A 14,712-nucleotide genomic window follows, 5' to 3' on the forward strand; every position below is an offset into this window, starting at 1 on the left:
AGTTCTCTTGCTAACATGTATATATATGAATTCACAGTTGTCTTGTTTATCTCTTTGACACTTTAAAATTTTATTTATTTGAGAGAGATGGAGAGAGGGAGAGAGAGAGAGAGAGAGAGAGAGGCATTGATTTGTTGTTCCACTTATTTATGCATTCATTGGTTGATTCTTTTATGTGCTCTGACCCAGGATCCAACCCATAACCTTGGCTTTTGGGGAAAACACTCTAACCAACTGAGCTACCCTACCAGGGCTTCTCTCTGACACTTTTTAGGCCAATGTGTTTAGAATCATCAGCATAAAACAAGAACAGCCAGGTTAGAGAGATTTTGTCACTGAGGCATCTTGTTAGAACATGAGTGAGACTGGAGGAACAAGGCCTTTTATTTGTCTCCCTGTGTGTGTGTGTTTTTTTTTAATTCTCACAGTAAGTATTTAATGAAGTCCCATTTTATTTTCATCTCTTTTTTTATTTTCTAGATTAACTTTATTTTGTCACTACCTAAGTGTAGTAAATCTTTTTTTTTTTAATTCTTTATTGTTTAAAGTATTACACGTCTCCTTTTTCCCCAATTAACCTCTCCCTGGTCATTACCACGCCCCAGCACAGCCCCTCACCCCCTACTGTCTGTGTTGATGGGTTATGCTTATATGCATGCATACAAGTTCTTTGGTTGATCTCTTACCCCCGACTCCCCTTCGCTCTGAGGTTAGAAGGTCTCTTTCGATGCTTCTCTGTCTCTGGATTTATTTTTGTTCATCAGTTTATGTTGTTCATTATATTCCACAAATGAGTGAGACCATGTGGTATTTATCTTTCTCTGACTGGCTTATTTCACTTAGCATAATGCTCTCTAGGTCCATCCATGCTGTTACAAATGGTAAGAGTTCCTTCCTTTTAACAGCAGCATAATATTTCATTGTGTAGATGTACTGCCATTTTTTAATCTACTCATCTACTAATGGGCACTTAGGCTGTGTCCAAATCTTAGTATTGAAAATTGTGCTGCTATAAACATAGGGGTGTATATATCCTTTCTGATTGGTGTTTCTAATTTTTTGGGATATAGTCCTAGAAGTGGGATCACTGGGTCAAATGGGAGTTCCATTTTTAGTTTTTTGAGGAAACTCCATACTGTTTCCACAGTGGCTGCACCAGTCTGCATTCCCACCAGCAGTGCAAGAGGGTTCCTTTTTCTCCACATCCTCGCCAGCACTTGACTGATTTGTCTATTTTATATTTTATTGCAGAAGTACAAAACCCTTTTCATACAAGGATTTTATATTGCTGAAAATAAATAAAATATTGATATTGACATGTAAATTAATTCTATTGTGAGTGGAGAACAAGTGGTTCCTAGTTCGTTATTTTAAAAAGACCCAGTTTTAGTTTTGGCTATGATGTAAATAAGCTCCATGACATGTGACATAATCTCTAGGTCCTAATTTTTTCATCCGTAAAATGTAAGGATGAGTCACTAGTAGTCACTGAATATTTTCAGTTATCCACTTATGCAAGTGGGAATATCACTACCCTGTACCATTTATATATATATATATATATATATAATTGACTTCAGAGAGGAAGGAAGAGGGAGAGAGAGAGAAAGAAACATCATTGATGCGAGAGAATCAGTGATTGGCTGCCTCCTGCACGTCCCCTACTGTGTATTGAGCCCGTAACCCGGGCATGTGTCCTTCACCAGAATCGAACCTGGGACCCTTCAGTCCACAAGCTGACGCTCTAACCACTGAGCAAAACTGGCTAGGGCTACCCTGTACCACTTCAATTTAGGTGTGGTCACGTAATTTGCTTTGGCCAAAGAAACTGATTAAATATCATATATGTCACTTTTGGGGAAACTGTTAAAGACTGGTGTCTGCTTAGCTATAGCTTTCTTTCCCTCATTCATGGTGGCTGGCACAATTCCATAGTGGCTCCTTCATCAGGATGAATCATAGAAAGCGGATGACTGAGATTGGAGTCCCCAGCCACCCAGTAATGGTCATATAGTTTGAGAAGTAAGAATTCTTTGCTGTAAGCCCATAAGATTTGGGGCTTTTTTTTTTCCTATTACTTCTGCGTAACCCAGACTATCCTTATTAATGTTGGGTGTAGATTAAATAATGTATAAATCTTTTTTAAGTCTAGCATTATATGATTTCAGGATTCTAAGACTTGGGGTGCTGTTAGATTGTAAAAATCCTAATTCTAAAGGAGAAATCACATGTCTTGAATAGTCATGAAAAAACTGGATGGGAGGAAGGAAAAGACCTCATTGTAAGTCAGGAACTAACAGGAGTTTAGAGGAGAAATGCTTGGACTAGGCTAGTGGTGTTATGTGTGGAGAAAAGTTGATAATTCAAATCATTTAAAAAGTTGAATTAACAAAGCTTTTGTATGGTTTGATGGAGGTAAATGAGTAAAAAGGGGAAAGAAGGATAAATTCTAGGTTTTAAGACTGAATGAATAGGAGGATATTGGTCTTGTATACTAACAGAGGAAGAAAGGACAGGAGGAAGAGGAAGTCTGGTGGGGTTGTCAAGAATTCCATTAAAGGTTAAGATGCCTGCAAGATATTCAAGGGAAATGCCAAGTAGCCTTTGCATTGATAAATTTGGAGTCACTATTTAGGTTTTAGATGAAGAATTGGGAGTCATCAGAATATACATAACGTTTCCAGGCGTCCTCAAACTACGACCCGCAGGCCACATGCGGCCCGCCGAGGACATTTATCTGGCCCGCTGGGTGCCGCTGCCTGTCCTGCTTAGCAGCCAACTCGTCCCGGGCCCGCAGTGCGCATAGGAATTTGTTCATAGTTTTTTTTTTTTAACTATAGTCCGGCCCTCCAACGGTCTGAGGGACAGTGCACTGGCCCCCTGTTTAAAAAGTTTGAGGACCCCTGGTTTAAACCCTGGGTTAATGAGACCATTTAGGAAGATAATACTATATCCAGGTGGCGTTGGAGCCAACCCAGCCAAGGAGACAGAAGAGGGCAGCCATGCAGTGGGAAAGCAGGGGCACAGGGCATCACAGAGGTCTGGACGCAAGTTTTCCCAAAATGGAGGTGTAGTCATTCTGCTGAGATGCCAAACAAAGTGGAAATAGAAAGTAATTCTTTTCATGTGGCACAATGTTGGTCATTTATAAACTTTTCTAAAGGAGTTTCGGTAAACTGGCAGAGATAGATACCAGCATGGAAGGGATTTCATTAAAGGAGGTAAGAGAGTTGAAATGTGGAAATAATACTTCTGAGAGCATTTGCAATAATGTTATTGTTGAGAAATTACTGTAGGTAAGGATTAAACCTCAGTAAAGTAGTGAGGAAGGCAGAATTATATCCATACTAGTGACCCGGTGCACAAAATTTGTGCATATTAAAAGGGGATTAATTAGAGGAAATAATTTAATATTGCTATTTGCCCTTTCTCTATAATAGAAGTGTCAGAGATGAAAGAAAATTAGTAAAATGTATATGAAAACCTTCCTCCTGTCAGAGTCTGGGGCTCACCATGGGACCCAGAGTCAAGTCCCCGCCCACCCACCTGCACCTCAAAATCGCGTGAGACACAGACCCAGCCACCCTCCCCCTGCCCCCATTGAGCTAGATCCAGACCCAGCCAGTCCCACCTTTGTCAAGCCCTGCCAGGCAGGGGGCGTAGCTTCAGGTCCCCTGGCCCAGTGCCAGGATGGGAGGGGGGTGGCCTGAGGTCCCCAGCCCAGACCGGGGTGGGGGGGATGCCTTGAGATCCTTCGTCAAGCCCTGCCAGGTGGGGGACATGGCCTGAGATCCCCTGTCAAGCCCTGCTGGGTGGGGGGCATGGCCTGAGGTCCCCCTTCAAGCCCCACCATGCGGGGTGGGGGGCACAGCCTCAGGTCCCCCGGCCCAGCACCAGGAGCGGAGTGCAGCCTCAGGTCCCCTATCAAGCCCCGCTGGGCGGGGGCGCAGCCTGAGTTCTCCCGACCCAGCACTGGGGGTGCACCTTGAGGTCCCACGTCAAGCCCTGCTAAGTGGGGGGCATGGCCTCAGGTCCCCTGGCCTAGTGCTGGGGCGGGGGGTACGGCCTGAAGTCCCCTGTCAAGCCCCACCAAGTGGGGGGTGTGGCCTGAGATCCCCCAGCCTGGCACTGGGGCGGGGGGAGCAGCCTGAGGCCCCCTAGCCCAGCACCAGGACAGGAAGCACACCTTGAGTTCCCCTGTCAAGCCCTGCTGGTGGAGGGCACAGCCTGAAGTCCCCCGTCAAGCCCTGCTGGGTGGGGAGTGCGGCCTGAGGTCCCCCAGCCTGATGCCGGAGGGGGGGTGCAGCCTGAGGTCCCCTGTCAAGCCCCACAGGGGTGGGGGAGGGTGTAGCCTCAGTTCCCTGCTGATTGTTTGTTAAGGCTCCTTATGAGAACTTGGCCTCAGCTGTGGGTTCAGCCATCTTTGTGACGGAGTGATGGTCAATTAGCATATTCCCTCTTTATTAGATAGGATATTACAGATATGGAAACAGGTTCAGAGCAGTTGAGTAATTTTCCCATTATCACAGAACTTGGAGATGGTGGAGTGAGGACTCGAACTCATCTCTCTTGTAGCAAAGCCTGTGGTTTCAGCCACTCTGGCAGATGTCCAATTCCTAGCAAACTGCCTGGCATACAGCAAAGGCACCACCAATGGACTTTTCTTTTCTCTGCTAAAGCCATCTTGGAACAATTCTCCATTACCTATCCTTTATTCTTGGGGATGAATCTGAGGGATCTGAAATTTTATCTGGCATCTCAAGTGATTTTTATGCACAATTCAGCTTGGAGAATTCCTGCAAGCATTCTTATCTCCAGTGACTCTTTACTCCCATTTATCTTGCCCAATATCTCATGAATTTCCTTTCTAAACCATAAATCAGACCATGTCATTCTTTAGATTAAAAAGCTTGATGGATTATTTCCCACTGCATATAGAAGGGAATCCAAATATTCTTTAGGCCTCAATCAAACTTTTTTCATTTTAGATTACTTACGATTCTAATTAATTGATGAATAACAAATCACCCCCAAAACATAGTTGCCTAAAGCAATGATTATCATTGCTTTAGCTCTCACCAATTCTGTGGGTGGGGAATTCTGGAAAGGCTCAGCTAAGCAGTTCTGACCCAGGTTCTGATGTAGGTATCCAGCCGTGGGCAAACTACAGCCCGCAGGCTGGATCCGGCTGTTCTATCCGGTTCTCTTGCTCTCCCCTCCACTCCTTTACTTTGAATTTATATTAGTTCACACAAACACTCCATCCATGCTTTTGTTCCGGCCCTCCGGTCCAGTTTAAGAACCCATTGTGGCCCTCGAGTCAAAAAGTTTGCCCACCCCTGGTAGGCGGATGTTGGCTGGAGCTAAAATAGCAGGCAGCTGGAACAGCTGTGAGTTGACTAGGCATCCTTCTCTATTAATAGTTTTAGGGCCTCTCTGATCTCTTCACATGGACTAGCTTGGGCTTCCTTTATAACATGGCAGACTGAGGGAAGTCAGACTGCTTTCCTGGGCTCAGAGCTCCAAAGGGGAGAGTCCCAAGAGAACAAGGCAGAAACCATATCATTTTTTATGTCTTGTCCTACACTGTCACCTCCACTATATCCTCAAAACCTACCTAGACTCAAGGTGAGGGAACATAGACCCCATCTTCTCAATGGGAGGAGTACCAAACTTAGGTTGTAAGAAGAGTTTACAGATTGGGAGAAATTGCCATGGCTATCTTTGGAAAATGCAATCTGACTCATATGCCCATTACACATTCCATATCTCTTTTAGGATTGATTTTTTTTAACCTGTTTCTTTCACTTGGAATAGCCCTCCCCACCGTATGAAATCCTACCGATCATTCAAGAACTAGCTTAAATATCCCCTCCTCTATATTTCCCTCCTGTCCCCTGAGAACAATCACTCACTCCCTCCTCTGAAATCACAGAGCAGCATGCCTCTGTCATAGGAGAGAGACTCATTCCGTGGTCGGCAAACTGCTGCTCGCGAGCCACATGCGGCTCTTTGGCCCCTTGAGTGTGGCTCTTCCACAAAATACCACGGCCTGGGCGAGTCTATTTTGAAGAAGTGGCGTTAGAAGAAGTTTAAGTTTAAAAAATTTGGCTCTCAAAAGAAATTTCAATCGTTGTACTGTTGATATTTGGCTCTGTTGACTAATGAGTTTGCCGACCACTGCATTAGATTATGAGTGCTTGAAGCGATTTGCTTTTGGAATCCTGGTGACTAGCAATAGGAGATCAATACATGTTTGTTGCTGTGGGGGTCAGGCATAGCTGCTTTGGTCCTGTGCAGCCTACCAATTTATGGGGAGAGGCTTAGCTGTGAGCTGCAGTATTTTTTTCTCTCTCCCTCTGATTAGAGAAATGATCTTTTCCTGGAAAAGTAGGATATAGATCTGAAAACAAAAGAGCAAATCAAAGATATTACTTCCTCAAAGATGAGGTCATTAATGCATTTGTGAGATGACCATAAAGTCAGCTTTGAGAGCTCCCTATTCAACTGTAAATTGTGCACGGTGGCCCTGCTATCTTGTAGCTGTGTTTTTATATCCACTGCTATGCTTTCTGAAAGCAACAATTTCGGTTAATGCACTGACCAAGCAGCAGCATAATAATCCTGTCAGCAAACAATGGATGGGACCTGAGGTTTGGAAGGAGGTAAACCTCCTGTTTTTATCCTCTTGACTGAAGTAATTTTAGCAATGACATATGATTATATTTGGGCCTTTGCCTCAGCTATACTGAATCATCCATCACAAGATTTTCAAGGTTGTTGGTCAGGCGGGGGGGGGGGGGGGTGGGGGGTGGGATTTATCTTGGGAAGGGGAAGAGCTTTTGCAAGTGCTTGGAATAGCCTGGCTATGATCAAAACTAGCTACATAAGCAAGAAAAAGTGGCACTGGAATCTTAGAAAAGCATCTATTCAATGATGCCATTATCTAAGTCAGAGCATTGGGTTCAATTTCCAATAGTTCATGATTTTCCAGATTTCATTTAACAGTTATTCCAGCAGAACAGCAACTTGGGTCACAATTGAAACTGGAGGTGAACTATTCTCATTTTCCAGGAAGAAGATTTAGATTTTTGTTGTTATTGTCTTCTCTCTCCAATTTCTCCCAACTTAAATATATATATATATATATATTTTGTTGTTGTTTGTTTGTTTGTTTGTTTTGTTTTATTGATTTCAGAGAGGAAGCGAGAGGGAGAGAACATCAAAGATGAGAGAGAATCATTGATTGGCTGCCTCCTGCACACCCCACACTGGGTATTGAGCCTGCAACCGGGCATGTCCCCTGACCAGGAATCGAACTGTGACCTCCTGGTGTGAAAGCCGCAACCTGCATGGCTAGGGTTCAGGATCTGGAGAAGGGCCGTGCACTAATGAATACACTAAATAAGAAATATGAATTTGGGAATCATGGGGGACCAGGTGGAGAGTCTTTCTCTAGTGCAGTGGTCGGCAAACCGCGGCTCGCGAGCCACATGCGGCTCTTTGGCCCCTTGAGTGTGGCTCTTCCACAAAATACTACAGCCTGGGCGAGTCTATTTTGAAGAAGTGGCGTTGGAAGAAGTTTAAGTTTAAAAAATTTGGCTCTCAAAAGGAATTTCGATCGTTGTACTGTTGATATTTAGCTCTGATGACTAATGAGTTTGCCAACCACTGCTCTAGTGGAAAGGAATCATTGGGGCCCAGGCCCTGTTAGCTTTTATTCCATTTTAGAATACACATCTTGCTCTTAGTCAGGCAGGGAATCCAGTAGCAGACAGACTATCTTAAAGGTCAGTAAATATTAGTGAAGATTTGCTTTGAGACTATTAGGTCAGGAAATTGCTTGAGCCACCATTGTCTCAACAGAACAATTGGTGCATAGCTTTTAGCCCTTACCAAGGCTCAATGTCCATCAGCCTTCTGGGTTCCCTGTTTGCACTTTCATGATAGTGTAGGCAATGGATAGCTTCCAACATCCTGGTTCATAGGTTGATGTTCTACCACTGAGCCATGCTGGCCAGGCTTTCCCATCTTTATGTCCTAAAATTTGAACCTAATTTGTGTTAACCAGCTTCTAAGTATGAAATAGAACTATAGGTACTTTTTTTTGTTTTAGTTGTAAGCAGCTGGCTCCCTGTTTCTTTGCTTGTAATTATGAATAATTACAAAACATTTATTAAAAAATAAAATTTTATGGTTCAATATTTAAATTTATATAGTACCATGTTTTATGTGCAGGACTCCATGCTGCAGACTTATAAGTAATATATGGCAATTAAGTGATCCCAGAGACTCAAAAGAAATGGCTCTTCCTCCAGGCCAGTGTGGTTCAGTTGGTTGGAGCACCATCACATACATGGAAAAGTCTTAGGCTTGATTCCTCCATCGGGGCACATACTAGGGTTTCGGGTTCCATCTCTGGTCTGGGTGCATGTGGGAGGCAACTGATCAATGTTTCACTCTCATATCAGCGTATCAAAGTTTCTCTCTCTCTCTCTCCCGCCCCCTTCTGCTCTCTCTAAAATCAATAAAAGCATGTCCTCAGGTGAGGATTTTAAAAAAAAGAGAGAGAAAAGAAATGGTCCTTTGTTCTTCTACCTCCAAGGCATATTATTTTATATTTTACTTGGTTTTCTTTTGTGCTTAAACCTGTTTATTATGAGAACTCCATATATTGATCCCAAATGCTTGTGCTTTTTTAATCTGGAGGTGGAAAGCAGTAGTTGTAGACAACTAAGAGAAGAGTGTATCTATCTATATAAAAGGCTAGTATGCTAAGTGTCCGACCATCTGGGTAATTGCGTCAAGTAGCAACAACTGGCTTCCTCTCCCTATCGATTACTAGCTTGATGACTAGCATCAGGTGGAAATACTTCACACTGTAACCAAATGTCTGTGAAGTGTTTTACCTGCCTCATCTCACTTTATCCTCACAAAAGTCCTGGAGTAGGTAGATAGGAGATTCAGTGGAATCCTATTTTCATTAGCTGGAAAATGGAGATTTAGAAAGCTTAGAAACTTGAACTGACTTAAAATAAGTAAGAAATGGTGGACCTTGAAAATGACTTCAGGTTTTCTCACTGCACAGAATGTAGTCAAACACTGCTGCAGTTAAATATTTTACCCTTTGTTCTCCCTGCCTGCACCTATCTACAATAATAATCGGCTTTGTGTTGATATTTACTGCTGTGTTGCTGACAATTACCTGAAAGAGAAGTTGGGGTGCTTCACTGGGCTGGAAAAGGTTTAGCTACATCAGAAAGCAGGTCTAATTAAGCAGTTTATATATATATCAAACTGCTATATATATATATATATATATATATATATATATATATATATATATATATATAAAAGGCTAAGTTGACTGGCCCATGCACAATACTTATAAAGCTCTCACTGGTGCCAACGCACGGGTGTGCTTCCATCTATCATTATCAATCATGAATTTGGTTGTTTTTGTTGACATTCTGAAGCTGAAAGAAAGTGGTGGCGTTGCATGGAAGTAACAATGGTGATTAAATATGATCATAATAGTGATCCGGGTAGATATACTTATCCCCATGTAACCGAAGTTGCCATCATATTCATAAATGAAGATGGAGGACCTTCTTTTGAAAGGGACTTGCTCATTCATTGTAAACCAGATCCCAATAATCCGAATGCCACTAAAATGAAACAAATCAGTATCCTGTTTCCTACATTAGATGCAATGGTGTATCCTATTCTTTTCCCACATGGTGAAAAAGGCTGGGGAATGGATATTGCATTAAGACTCAGAGATAACAGTGTAATCGATAATAATACTAGATTCAATGGATGATGCCGAAAGGAAAATTTTCCCATTGAATTTCTTAAAAGTATAACTTCTTCGGGAATGCCTTGTCATAAATTAGAATTGAAAGTAGGTGCAATCATCATGCTACTGAGAAATCTTAATAGTAAATGGGGTCTTTGTAACTGTACTAGATTTATTATCAAAAGATTGCGACCTAATGTAATCGAAGCTGAAGTATTAACAGGATCTGCAGAAGGAGAGGTTGTTCTGATTCCAAGAATTAATTTGTCCCCATCTGACACTGGCCTCAGTGTTAGAATAAGCTTAATCAATTTATCAGTCATTGTTTCTATCAATGTTGTTTTTATATCATGTTTCTGTTGTTTTTATATAATGTGCTCTTTTTATATCATGTCTTTGTTGTTGTTATATCATGTTGTTATTGTTTATTTATTAATCAATTTATATATTATTTTCATATACATTTTACTAAGTTTCTTTCCTCTCTGCCACTTCTATTATAGAGAAAGCGCAAATAGCGATATTAAAATATTTCTTCTAATTCATTTCCTTTCAGTGTGCACAAATCCGTGCACTAGGCCACTAATATTTTAATAAATGCAGCAAAAGCTCACTCATGTAAACCACAAACTAAGAAGCATTTTTCATGAAGTGAGTGGCTTTAAAAATCATGTGGGCACTGAACTCACAGAGACATTAGGCTAATGAATTCTGAGATTTCTCTGTGAATCTCCTGAGTTCTCTCTTGGCATGGTGTCAACCACTCAGCCTCTCTGACTCAGTTCTTCACCTTTCAAGGCTGAGGCTCAGATGGGTCTCACCATTTCTGTAGAGCTGTTTTGCTACTCCTTCAGAGAGTATTATTAAATTCACAATTATGGTATCCATAGCAACCCTAACTAGGTCAGTTTGCACTTGGTGTAACAAATAACAGCAGAGACTCTATGTCCTTTTCCAACAGCAGAGAATCTATGTCTGTGTTTGCAAAACTTTGTTAGGTTGCTGGAAAGAAGTGTCTTAGCAGGAAAAGGGCCTAGTAGCATGTCGGCAAGTTATTTTCTTATACATTTGTCATCCACACACTCAAAAATTTTCATACAGTTTGGACAATGTGTATGTGATTTTACTTCACCCAACAACATGAATATTTGTATAATGATTTTAGTAGTGAAGTTTTAATTCTTGTAAAAAACAAAACAAAACACTGAGTGATATGAAAATAATCTCTTTCCACTTTGCTCACAGCTAAATTTTCCCCCAAAGCTACTGTTTTCTTATTAAACCAAGAAATATTCATTATTCCTTCCCACTTACTAGTCAAATATACTTATCTAACATTATCTATAACATATGGTTTTTATGGAAGTAATTATATTTATGCACCTATAATTTCACATTTAGAAATAATCTGGACAGATATATATATGTGTGGACAGTGGTGCTGGAAGAAGAACAAAGGGAATTTTGACTTTTTACTTTAAACATTTTGTGTTGGACACTTTTAAACAATCTACCAATTACTGAGTTCTTTATAGCACTGAATTCTCCCAGTCAATGCAGTCTCCTCTACAAACCAACAAGTAGAAGAACAGTGTTAATAATAACTTCCGTTTATAGGCTATCTACCATGTACATGCCATTTGCATAGTGTAGCTCATGCAATCCTCAGAACAATCCTGTGAGTCAAATGTTATTGTTCCTGTCATACAGATACAGAACTAAGACAGAAGGAAGGTGTATCACTCACTCTGGACCATCTGGTAGAGAGCAGAAGTGAGATCCCAGCTGAGGTGTGTCAGGCTCTTGAGCCTGTATCCTCTCATCAATGCACTTTTTTTTCCCCCCATAGAAAGGGTAGTGTCTGCCTTTTCTGTAGTCTCTGAATAGGTGACTACAGAAGAAAATCATTCCTGATCATCAGAGCGAGTGAATATTGAACTAGATTTTTAGCCTTAATTCACATATTTCCCTTTTTTAGGAAACTGAGATTGAAAAAGCTTAAGTGATCATGAAATATCATGCAGTTGGTTAGTTGCAAACTCAAAACTAGAATGGAGTCTCTTGATGCCTAAACTGTTAGTCCTCCCTTACTAAAACATGTTAGTTGTTAATCCAGACACATTTCTCATCCAATTCACTCTTGCAAGCTGTGGCACAGTTTGGCTAGATTCTTGCAGGCAAATAGCTCATTTTGTGGGCCTTCTGCACACAGATACTAGTATGTCTCTTCTCCATTCCTTGAGACAACATATATGTGGATTAGGAGAAACCCAGAGCAGCCAGAGACAAACTAAAAACAAATAAGCTATCTGCTTTTAAATATGCTAAATTCTATCCTAATGTTGCTATAAACATTGTGTAAACAAAATGTACAGACCATTTTGGGGTGGAATTATAAGGCTGGAAATCCAGAATTGTAAAGAAACCACAAGTTTTTAGACTACAAGTAGGTTGAGAAATTAGAAGGAAATTTTAGAAGGCAGTCAGACCTAATAATAGACAAACATGTAAATTGACTGTACCTCTGCTACACCCACAGCCAATCAGAGTGAGTATGCAAATTAACCCAACAAGATGGAGGTTAATTTGCACACGTAAGTGCCCAGCAGCCTGGGTCCCCAGAACATTCTCAGCACCCAGGTCACTCTGAGATAGGCCCCACAACCTGACGTGGGTCCTGAGCAACCTGGGAAGGGCCTGAGCCAGGGGGCTCCTGGGCAGGGGCGGAACCGGAGATGGGAGGGAGCTGGGGAGCCCCTGCCCAGGCCCCATGCCCCGAGGCTTTAGGCCTTAGCAGGGGTGGAGTCGGTGATCATTGGCTAAGCTCCCTGTATGCCCCTGGTAATATTGTTGGTAACTTGGGTATAAGAATCCAAAAAAGGAGATCTAGGGTTTTTCCACCACACTCCTGGAGAAAAAAACAAAGATCCGCTGCTGGAGGGCTAAGAAATGTCATATCCTGTCCTAGCCGGTTTGGCTCAGTGGATAATGCCTAGGCCTGCCAACCGCAGGGTCTGGGTTCGATTCTGATCAAGGGCATGTATGTAGGTTGCAGGCTCCTCCCTGACTGGGGCCCAGGTCAGGGCTCATGCAGGAAGCAACCAATCAAAGTGTTCCTCTCACTTTGATGTTTCTCTCTGTCTTTCCCTTTCTCTTCCACATTCTCTAAAAATCAATGGAAACATATCCTCAGGTGAGGATAAAAAAAATAAAGAAAGAAAGAAATGTCATATCCTATGAAAGACACATCTTGAAAATGCCTAAAGAAATTTGTCATTTTTTCATGGTGAAGGGACTGGAGTCCTTGTTGATGAAAATACCTTGGTGGCTGTGGTGACTGGCAGTGGCTGCAGCAGCGGGGTGATGGGGCTGGTGCCTTCCCCTGATCAGCCTGGTCGCCTCCCACAAAGGGAGGCCAGAGTGTGGGGAGCATGCCTAAGCCGTCAGTAGGACATCCCCTGAGGGCTCCCAGTATGTGAGAGGGGGCAGGCTGGGCTGAGGGACCTCCCCCCACGCCAGTGCACGAATTTCGTGCACCGGGCCCCTAGAAATAAGAGAAATTCGGTGAGACCATAAAAGGCAAGAAAGGAGAAATAGCTCAGAGACTCTTAACTGAGACTGTATTCACTCCCAAAGAGAAGTTTGTGCAGGGAATTCAATAAGCAGACTGTGCAACAGGATGATGTTTAGACCAGTGATAGGCAGACTATGGCTGCTTTCACCTATTTCCAAGGAAAGAAACTTGATTTACACAGGAGGACATTTCACTCCTCTGAGTATGAGTCAAACATCCTATATAATAAAAGCCCAGAGACCATAATACCAGAATGACCTCTCGACTAGTCACTATGAGGTGCACTGACCACCTCTTGGTCCCTTTCCCCAGCCATCAGGCTCCCATTGCCCAATGGCAAATGAGGAACCAGGGTGGGTGGCGGGAGATGCGGGTGGTGCCAGGCCAAGGCCCCCACCCTGCTGATCACCCCACACACAGAGGGCAACCCATGGCGGGGGTGGAGCTGGCGGGGGCAGAAACAGCCAATCTCTGGGTCCCTCCCCCCGGCCTGCAGGCTTCAGGAATTAGGGTGGGTGGTGGCAGGGGGCGGGACTGGTGAGTGGGCAGAATGGTCCACCTCTTGGTCCCTGCCCCCCGGCTCGCAGGCTCTGATAGCTGGATGGTGAAGGGGGAACCCGGGTGGGTGGTGGCAGGGGAGGGGGGGTGGGGCCAGCTGATGGCAGCTGGGGAAGATGGCCCTGATTGCAGAATAGGCCTAGGGACCATATTTGTGCATGAATTCATGTACCAGGCCTCTAGTCCTATATAATAAAAGGGTAATATGCAAATTGACCGAACAGCAGAATGACTGGTTGCTATGACATTCACTGACCACCAGGGGGCAACCACTCAATGCAGGAGCTGCCCCCTGGTAGTCAGTGTGCTCCCACAGGGGGAGCGCTGCTCAGCCACAAGCCGGGCTGACAGCTGGCCGAGTGCAGCGGAGATTGGGTGGCAGGAGCCTCTCCTGCCTCTGCGGCAGTGCTAAGGATGTCCGACTGTGGCTTAGGGAGTGGCCTAAGCCACAGTTGGACATCCCCCAAGGGCTCCTGGACTGCTAAAGGGTGCAGGCTGGGCTGAGGGATTTTCTCTCCCACCCACCAAGTGCACACGAATGTCATGCACCGAGCCTCTAGTTTAGTGTATAATTATGGCAAGATGTGTGACTGTGTGTACTAGAATGACAGGTGTAGCAATGTGTTCAATAATTTAGAAAAAGTCTCAAGAAAGCTATATGTAATTGTAAATTTCTGACAAGATAAATTAACCAACATTTATATATGTATTTTTATCTTATCACTTTTACTAATACTAATTTTGATTTTAATTTCAAGAAATTATTTATGTCATTTAAACC

Source organism: Plecotus auritus, assembly GCF_963455305.1.
Source record: "Plecotus auritus genome assembly, chromosome: 1".
Taxonomy (NCBI): domain Eukaryota; kingdom Metazoa; phylum Chordata; class Mammalia; order Chiroptera; family Vespertilionidae; genus Plecotus; species Plecotus auritus.